This window comes from Humulus lupulus, chromosome 5, assembly GCF_963169125.1.
Source record: "Humulus lupulus chromosome 5, drHumLupu1.1, whole genome shotgun sequence".
NCBI classification, from domain to species: Eukaryota; Viridiplantae; Streptophyta; class Magnoliopsida; order Rosales; family Cannabaceae; genus Humulus; species Humulus lupulus.
This window is the reverse complement of record NC_084797.1, coordinates 55,384,021-55,394,579: the sequence shown is the minus strand read 5'-3', so window position 1 is coordinate 55,394,579 and position 10,559 is coordinate 55,384,021. Positions and strand designations below refer to the sequence as shown.

General features: G+C 33.4%; 1 long non-coding RNA gene across 1 annotated transcript; it reads left to right on the top strand.

Moving 5' to 3' along the window:
* Positions 1 to 1,635: 1,635 nt before the first annotated feature.
* On the top strand, positions 1,636 to 7,388 carry LOC133780420 (uncharacterized). Its single transcript, XR_009869300.1, has 3 exons — positions 1,636 to 2,043; positions 2,162 to 2,223; positions 7,303 to 7,388. It is a non-coding gene; the product is annotated as an uncharacterized LOC133780420 (long non-coding RNA).
* Positions 7,389 to 10,559: the final 3,171 nt, after the last annotated feature.

Here is a 10,559-nt window from a genome sequence, read left to right as displayed (position 1 = left end):
ACTCTATTTATAGTTTTGAGTTGACTAACCTCAAGAGGGCTTGTTATGTTGTGATTGGAAATAAAAATGAAATATCAACTGGAAATTGATTGTGATTGGAATTAATTATCCTTTGTTATGGGCGTTCTTGCACTAGTTTTGGGTGCCCCTGCGCTATGCAGGGGATTTTTTGAGGGGCCTCTGCCTAGTTGGGCGCCCTTGCCCTATGGCCAATTCAATCATGTCATTTTTAGGGTTTGGGAAGAGCATGGGGGCTCTTGGGGACGATTCCACCACCCTGTTTGGTGGAATTGGAGGTCCCGAGAGCATGGGATTGGTCCCGAACTCAGTATTTGGATTTAGTTCTTAACGAGATTACCGTTTATGGTTGTAACTAGGTTTATCGCAAGGCTCGGGGGAGAAAGGATCACACTCGGGGTCGTACCATTATTCACACAAGACTTGAGGTAAGAAAACTAGTATATGCACATAGAGCTAATCGGTTGGTATGCTCATTAGCATTGAATTATCTGTGAATATGTGGTATAATCTATATGTACTTGTTTAATTATTATTCTATTAGAAAATGACATTGGCAGCTAGCTTATTGCATTTTAGTATCATTTCTTTTTATATCTTTTATGTATCGTTTATATATTTTTTTTATTAGTAATGGACAATTCATAATTTTTTCTATAATTTGATTTGTTTGTTTTGTAATCTGTTTTCTCGGCATGCATTAAATATTTTTAGTATCTACAACTACAACTACAACCATCTTTCTTTCTCTATACATAAAACCACTACATATATATGCTATAGAAATTAATGTTGCTAGACTTTTAACTTGCTAAAATGTAATAATATTATTATTAGTTTGATTATACAAACACTATAAGCCAATTCATCCCCTTCCGATACTTATTAATACCCAAAATTTAGTTGATGATATTAGTTATTTATAGATTTTATTGTTTGGCAAAAAAGTCGTGTTGAAATTAATCAACTACTCATCACTCTATTTGTTTGTTTTATTGTTAATATTGTAAACTTAATTTATATATATATATTGTTTTGTGAGCAGTGTAGTCTCGGCTAGAGCATAGACTGTGATTTTGTCTAGATCTTTGGCGTATTTTACCATTGTACTGAGAGTGCGTTAGTGTATGGGGTAAGTCAGTGTTTTGAGAACTGAATAAGTTCTTGTATGAGCTGATTGGTTCTTGTATAAGTTTTTTCTGTTTGCTTTAAGTTTTTCTTGATGGTTTTGTCCTCTTGCTTGTTCTGTTTTGTGTGGTAATCTTAATATCAGGATTAAAAAATATATGCTTTTACTGTTTGCTCTGTGTTTTCTATTAAGTGTTCCGAATCTTGAGCTTATTTTATAGCAATCAAAGAATAGCTTAAGCTCTGTTTTTTCTGTGAAATCTCTGAAATCTCATTAGTTGTTTTTTTTATGCAATCAATATTTATGGACTTTGTATCTTGAGGTATTCTTTTGGTTCTTTTATATGTTTAGGATTAATTAGGTGCCCATTTTATTATTAGTTTGTGTATATGTGTGTTTAAATCAATTTCTTATCCTGTTTAGAGTATGATTTATGGTTTATTTTAAAGAGTGTTATTAGTTGGTGTGTTAAGATTTTTAGTTAGAAATGTATACCTGTTTGAACTTTTTGAGTTGTCCTTAGTTTTTGAGTTGTGATTCATTACTTTGATTCACAATCATATCTTTTTCATAAGGAGATTGATTAACTCTGTATGTTTGGGCTTTGGCTATAGTCAAATATATTTTCTGGAATATCTTTCTGTTTGATGCTCAATTCTTTGCTTGTACTGCTTTGTTAGATCATAATTTGCTTTAGTTCAAAGTTTTGAATACTTTTTGTTAAAAGAAATTGGATTTTGATTTTTTTGCTTTTAGACATTATTGGTGTTTTTGAGAGTTATATTCTTATTTATGTATAGAGTACTCTCGATCTCTCTGTCGTCGCACCCTCACCTCACCCTCACTCTCGGTCTGCTCTCTGATCTCTCCCCGATCTCTCAGACGCCGAAGCCCAGGTAAGCTGAAACCCAACTCAGAATATATATATAGTTGCTTTTATATATATTTATATATATATATATTAAGTTGATTTAATTTTGTTTAAATTTAATTATTTGGGTTGATTTTGTGTAGAAATTGAAGGAGTATCTCTTGGAAATTCGGTCACTGGTATAATATAATTTTGTGGCATCAAGGTATTTATTTTTTAATTATGTTATTGGTTTAATTAATATAATTAATATGTGAATGTGTGTACAAAGTGAGATGTGTTTAGTGATATATTTATATATGTGTATAAAATTGTAGTATGTGTTAGTATTTAAATTTGATTAATAATATGTATATTGTGAATGTTTTGGGAATTTTCTGAGTGTTTTTTGTAGGGTTTTGAATTTTTGGGATATGTTATAATAGAGATGTTATGCTGTCAAAATTTTGGTAGAGTTAGAGAACTAAATAAATAATAATATAATAAATAAGACATTAAATACTTAGAATTAACAAAATAAATTAAAGAATAAATTAATATATTAGATAAATAATTTAATTTAATATTAACAATTTAATAATTTTAAAATAAAGTGAAAAATTATAATTTAATATTAACAAATTTAGTAATTTAAAAATAAATTAAATAATTAGATATATAATTTAAAAATAAATTAAAAGTTAGATAAATAATTTCAAAATAAATTACAAAATTATAATTTAATTTAATATTAACAAATTTAGTAATTTAAAAATAAATTAAAAGTTAGATAAATAATTTCAAAATAAATTACAAATTTAGATAAATGAATTAAAAAATTATAGTTTTTTTTAATATTAACAAATTTAGTAATTAAAAAATTAGATAAATAATTTCAAAATAAATTAAAATTTTAGATAAATGAATTAAAAAATATATAATTTAATTTAATATTAACAAATTTAGTAATTTAAAAATAAATTAAAAGTTAGATAAATAATTTCAAAATAAATTACAAAATTATAATTTAATATCATAAGATTTTATAAGACATCATAAAACATCTAGTGTTAAAAAATATTTCTTTTTTTGTTGCTTTTCTTTGGTGATAAAATTTGATCACCAAAGATTGGATAGACGTTTTATATATTATCACTTAGTGATAATGTTTTATTAATTATTTTCAATCACGAAAAGCCTTAGACCCGTTCGGTGAAGCTGAGTCAGTAAGAACTCTTAAATATGCTTCTCCGAATTATGTGTCCGCATGGATAGTTTGGATTTGTTGTGTACCTATAATTTGATCTAGTACTCATTTTATTGTTTCGTTAATAGAGATTTCAATATGTGTCTCCTTATTTGTTCTCGTAAGTGGGCAAACTTAATTTTAGTCTGCCCACTTATGACAACTATAGGGAGGTGCTGCCGAAATTTTTACATAAACGAAACAATTTTAAGAGTGTAGATTAAATTATATGTATACTACAAATCTGAATGGGATAGGTTCTTTACCCTTATAGAAGTGGAGTGAAAAGTTGGATTAGGGCACACACACATAGTCAATAAGCTTTCATTATTGTTTATTCTTGTATCGTAGATGCCGATCGATAAGAGTTGGACGGCATTAAGGAAGCGTAACTGTGATGCTTATTGGAACGGTCTCCAAGCCTTCTTGAGAATGGAAAAAGAACACGTAGACTGCGATGGGAGAATTTTATGCCCGTGTGTGAGGTGCCTGAATGTTAAACTACAAACTATAGATACAGTGGAGGCTCATGTCTTTGACAAGGGTTTTCAACAGAGTTATCAAAAGTGGGTTTACCACGGTGAGGTGGAAGCTAGGGTCGTCAATGAGGTAGTTGAGGAGAATGAAGATATAAACGAGATGGTTGACGTCGTTGATGATTTCCTCTTACCGACAAATGCAGAGGAAGCAGATGGTGTGTCTGGTAGTCGAATGGGACAGTATTATGACGAGTTGTTCGACGAGATTGAAGCTGAGTTGTATCCGGGTTGTGATTGGATATCATCCTTAAACTTTTTGGCGAAGTTGATGCATTTGAAAGTTAGAGGGAAGTGGTCAAATAACTCTTTCGATGAATTGTTGAAGTTACTAAAATTTGCATTTCCGAAAGATAATAAAATTCCCCCAACACACTATGAGGCGAAAAAGAAGCTGAGTAAGTTAGGGTTGGGATATCAATCAATCCATGTGTGTAAATATGATTGTTCATTATTTTATAATGAGCATGCAAGCAAAGATTCATGTCATGTGTGTGGGAGTAGCCGATGGGTCAATGAAAATAAGAAGGGGAAAAAGGTTCCACACAAGGTGATGCGTTACTTTCCATTGACTCCCAGATTAAAGCGAATGTACAGTTCAAGACATACAGCTAATGACATGTTATGGCATCATACTGGGAGATCAATAGAAGATGGGGTGATGCGTCATCCGGTTGACGGGTCTGCATGGAAAGACTTTGATGCCACCCATCCTGATTTTGCAAAAGATCCTAGAAATGTTCGTCTAGGCTTGGCTGCTAATGGGTTTAATCCTTTTGGCAACATGAGCTTATCATACAACATGTGGCCTGTGATTTTGATGAACTACAATCTCCCCCCTTGGCTATGCATGAAGGAAGAGTATTTTATGCTAACTCTGCTTATTCTTGGGCCAAAATCACCGGGTAAAGACATGGATGTATTTCTAAGACCCTTGGTTGATGAGTTAAAACAATTGTGGATTAACGGGGTCGACACAAGAGATGGCACAAGGAATGAATTATTCAAGATGCGTGCAGCCCTTCTGTGGACAATTAACGATTTCCCTGCTCGTAGTAGCTTGTCTGGTTAGAGCGGGCAAGGATATAAAGCATGTCCAACATGCAATGAAGACACCACTTCCATTCGAGTGATTGGTAAGACATCGTATGTCGGTCATAGGCGATTCTTGAGGAGTAATCATAAGTATAGAAGGGACAAGGAATTTGATGGCAAAGTTGAGAAAAGAAATCCTCCACAACAGTTTACTTGTCAATAAGTTTTAGATCAAGTCAATGCTTTACCGCTTCAAGTGTCTGGTAAACATGACAGATTTGGGGGGGTGAAGCGCAAGCGAGGTGCAGGGGAAAGTAATTGGAGGAAAAGAAGTATTTTCTATGAACTTGATTACTGGAGTTCAAATCAGTTAAAACACAACCTAGATGTGATGCATGTTGAGAAGAATGTGTGCGACAGTATCCTTGGGACTTTGTTAGATAATGATAAATCTAAGGACACCACTAACGCAAGACATGATTTAAAGAATATGGGGGTTAGGAAATCGTTGTGGATTTACGAGGATGCCAATAAAAGGTTAATGAAACCGCATGCTCCATACGTGTTCACTTTTGAACACAGGCGAGATTTTTGAAATGAGTGAAGTTGCCCGATGGTTTTTGTTCTAATCTAAAGAAAAAAGTCACAGACAATGACTCAAACATTGTTGGGTTGAAGTCCCATGATTGTCATGTGATAATGCAACGATTACTTGCAGTAGGTGTTCGCAAGATTTTACCAGAATCTATATCCACTACCATCACTGAATTGTGTAATTTCTTCAAACAATTGTGCTCTAGGACACCGAACATTTCTGATATGGAGAAAGCTAAGGATGACTTGATTGTTATTTTATGCAAGATGGAGTTGATTTTCCCTCCAGCATTCTTTGACATAATGATCCATCTGGTTTTGCACTTGCCTGATGAAGCAATATTGGGAGGACCTGCATTTATGAGGTGGATGTATCCTTTTGAAAGATACATGAAAAAATTAAAAAAACTATGTCAGGAATAAAGCTCGTCCTGAAGGATCTATAGCAGAAGGATATGTTTCAGATGAGGCTTTGACATTTTGTTCAATGTATTTCAAAGGTGTGGAAACAAAATTTAATCAGCCTGATCGTAGCGAAGATGCACCGTATGTGAATCGACACCTCACAGTGTTTGAATCTCAATGTCGTCCTCTTAGTAAGGGAATTCCCGTGCCCCTCGATGAAAATACTCAGAATAAAGCTGAGTGGTTCATATTGGATAATTCTCCAGAAACTGAAGTGTATTTAGAGTAAGTACATAATTAATATTCATTTTATTCTTTGTTCAATCTACTCTTTAATTAACAATATTGACATTGTTAATTAATTAACAGGGAACACCTAACTAAGGTGCAACAAAGAGATATGGCTGCCAATCATAAATTGATACATAAGAAAGAGTTTCGTTCATGTTTCATAAGAAGGTAACTTGTACTTAGCAAATTGCATACTACAAATTACATTCTCATTCTAATATATTTCTTTATTATTAGATATATGAGTTGCACCAGCTTGGGTCATTAGAGCATGCTGATGAATTACTAGCTTTAGCATCTGGGTCAGATCTATTGGCTTACTCCTACCAAGCATGTATAGTGAACGGAGTTCGATTTTTTTCATACAATCGAGATCAGAATCGAATTACACAAATTAGTGGAGTGTGTGTTGCTGGAACAGAAGGTTTTAACTATTACGGGCAACTTGAAGAAATACTCCAGCTGTCTTTTACTGGTTCTTATTCGGTGATATTATTTCGATGTAAATGGTTCAATACAGATCCAAAAAAAAAGAAAACCATCATTGTAAATAATATTACTAGTATCAATGTTAGCGGTGAATGGTATAAAGATGAACCGTTCATACTAGCTAGTCAAGCAAAACAATTATTCTACATCGATGATCTCGTTAGAGGACGAGATTGGAAAGTTGTCCAAGAAGTGAATCATCGGCAAGTTTGGGACTTTCCAGATGCTTCAGATATGATTGCTGATGTTGATGTTGTACATGACACCAACTCATCGAATTTTGTTTTGACTGTGGATCTCGGAGAGTTGGTTGTTCAGCAATCTGATGTACCAGCGACTCAAGTCAACACGGCCCATCGACCTTCTTTAGTTGTTCAAGAAGATGATGGATTTATTAATGACAATGAAGATGATATGGCAGATTGTGTAGAAGAAGCAGAAGATGAGGATGAATTAATTGTCGACCTTAGTGATGATAATACTGATGATGTGTGCCCGATAGATGTTGATGTAATTAGTGAGGATAGTGACTATTCTACTTAGTTTTGTATCTAGTGTTCAATGTATTATACATATTGAGAAATAAAAAGTTCATTTCCAAATAGCATGTTTCAAATTACCTAATCAATTGAAATAATACTCAATAAATTAATTATAAATAATAATTAAATATTAAAATAGATAGGTTAAATTACTGTCGTGTTAGTAGATGTCAGCAGATGTGGCTAGAGCTCACGGTGGAGACGCTGGCGGTGATCCTCCACCGGATCCTACTAGGATCCCGACTACATGCGACTCAAGTAATTTTTTTGTTATTTTATTTAATCACATATGTTTATCATGTATATACTAATATTCTATGTATTATTAATAAAAAAAATACAGAATCCCAACTAAGAAAAAGGGTCGTGGCGCAATTATTGGAAAAGATCTAGAGGAGAGGCGGCGTAAAAATGGAAAACCACTGGAAGTAACGTTTTGCCCACGAACGTACAAGGTTGTTGGGGGCGAGCACGCTGCTTTTGTCCGCCTTGTGGGAACCCAAATTAAAACGAAAGTTCCCGGACATTACGGTTCATGGGAATTAGTGCCTAAACAATACAAGGATCAGGTCCTTGGCATAATTCAGGTAAAAATAGTATTAAATATATTTTTTAAAAATTTGTCTTTAATATAGTACATATATTATTAATATGTTTAATTTTCAATTTAGTACTATTATCAAATAGCGGGCCGCGAGGATTTCTTAAAGTGTTTAGATGGTATCGATCGAGAGATGAAAGGTCGATACCGTAATAGGAAAACACTAAGACACGAACATTTTGAGAAACACTACAATGGACCGGAGGATTGGGATAAGGTTCTAAACAACCCAACCAATGATGTTAACAAGGAGGAGTGGAAGCAGATCTGTCAGTTATTTACAAGTCCACAATTTATTGCGCGCTCCGTAAAGAATAAGGAAAATCGGAAGAAACAAAAGTATTCTACAACGCAGGGTACAAAATCGCTGGCAGCCGTCCGTTTTGAAAAAGTAAGTAAAAGATAAAATATTATCAAAATTATGTTCTTTTAAATTATATGTTCTCTAACATTTGGGTTATATTTTTTAGATGAACCCGGACCTCATTGAGTCATGGAAGGATTATCATTGGAAGAAAGCAACAAATGATTTCGTGAACGATGATGCTCGCCAAGATTATGTAAGTTTGAATTATATTTTTTAATATTAATAGAGTTATATTTAATGTTAGTGTCTAACATTTTTTGAAAACAGGAAAAACTGAAGGCTGATTTTGAGTTACAAACTCAGCAAACATCCACTGATGCTTCTAATAATGATAGTCTGTCATCAGTTGATCAGGTGGAGGTGTTACAAAAAGTATTAGGCCAAAGGCGTGGACATGTGCGAGGAGTGGGCCGCAAATTGAAGGGGTCGGGGTCGGGGTCGAGGTCGGGGTCATCATCTACCCAACACTCTCACTTCAGCGAGTCTCAAGTTCCTCCTCATCATTCAAGAGAATATATAGAAAAATTGGAGAATAATCTAGAGAAATTGACTGATCATGTTAATTTCTTAACTCAATATTTTGTACTTTCATTTCGTCCACCAAACGTTCAGATGCCGCCTGTGCCTGATAGTGACAATATTTCTAGGGCTTCGTCTTCTCAACCTCCAGCTCCAACTCATCCTTCTATGTACGGGGCAGCGCCGTCTCAACATATGGTACCTCCATATATGTACGAAGCAACACCTTATCCATGTCCGATTCCACCGTCCTCCCAGCCATCGTATCCCTACATGTATGGAGCTAGATCGTCCACATTACCTCCCCAATATCCATGGCTGATGCCGCCACCGCAGGAATCACAACCATAGCCACCGCAACAACCACAACAAGAAGACAATATGGAGGAGGACGATGCAGCTGATTTAGGAGACTAGGTTTATTTTATTATTAATTATTGTTAAATTTTATGAACAATATGAATATTTGTTATGTTAATGTATTATGAATATGTAAAATTTTTATTTTAATAAACTAATTTGAATATTTATTTAATATAATATTTTTATTTTTAATATATTTGTTTTCAATTATTTAAATTTTAAATAATAATTTCGATAAATAATTAATTAAAATTGTATTTAATTAATTAATTTTATTATTTTTTTATAAATAAAATAGTATTAGGGGCGACTAATGGAGTATCAGGGGCGACATATCGACAAAAATAATTCAAAATTTTGAGGCGACATTTCAAGTTTTAGGAGCCACTGTGTCGCCCCTGATAATATGCCACGTGCAACCATTTGGGGCGACATAGTATAGTATTAGGGGCGACTAATGGAGTATCAGGGGCAACATATCGACAAAAATAATTCAAAATTTTCAAAAATTTTAGGCGACATTTCAAGTTTTAGGGGCGACTGTGTCGCCTCTGATATTTGAATATCAGGGGCGACCCTCGAGTCGCCCCTAATGTACCCTTCAGGGACATTTTTCCACGGGCGACTTTTCGGGTTATTAGGGGCGACATGCGTCGCCCCTAAAACTCATTTTTGTTGTAGTGCTCCATAACCTCATACTCAAGCTGAACTCCAGCTAATTAAACAATATCATAAGTTAACTTGGATGCTTATAATGTTGCATTAGTTGATTTAAACGACGCATATTTCATGAAAATATAGTTGCTTGTTTATTATAATTTGTATTAGTTGTTAACTTGCTATAATTTGACAACTTGTGCAACTTCTTTGGCAACCTTTGCAACCTAATTTGCAACATCTTTTGCAACTCATGCAAGTTTTGTCAAAATATTTACAACCTTTGGAGCTTGAGGTGCAACTTTTTTGGCAACCTTTGGAACTTGAAGTGCCACCTCTTTTGCAACAAATGTAATCTTTAAAACTTGAACTGAAACCTCTTTAGCAACCACTAACACAAGTCACCAAACTAGCTAAAATAAAACATTAAACTAAATGACACTCCAAACACAACAAACAAATGGGAAAAATTATGATATAGCTAAAAGAACACATAAGTTTAATGTGTAAATTTTATATCATAATAAGATAGTGACTCTAAAACACAGTCACTTAATGCAACAAACAATATTATAAAATCAAAGCCTATACTATTTTGTTTTGGGGAAGAATATAATTTCCACAGCCACACACTTGATTGATTCAATTATACATACGTGTTTAGAGCGCCATAGTCGTTTCTACTTTAAATGCCCCACACCACAAATATATAAATATATATGGGTGCCTCTTAATGGTTACTACCCATGGATGTTTACTTTAATATTACCCATTAGATTAAGAATAATAGTCCATATTTATAGTTGTTAATTAATATTTCTAAAAATAAAATTTGATTTTTTCAAATTTTTGGAATGATTACCTGATGAAAAACGTATATTTATTATGAAAATATAATATTATAAAATTTTAATTTT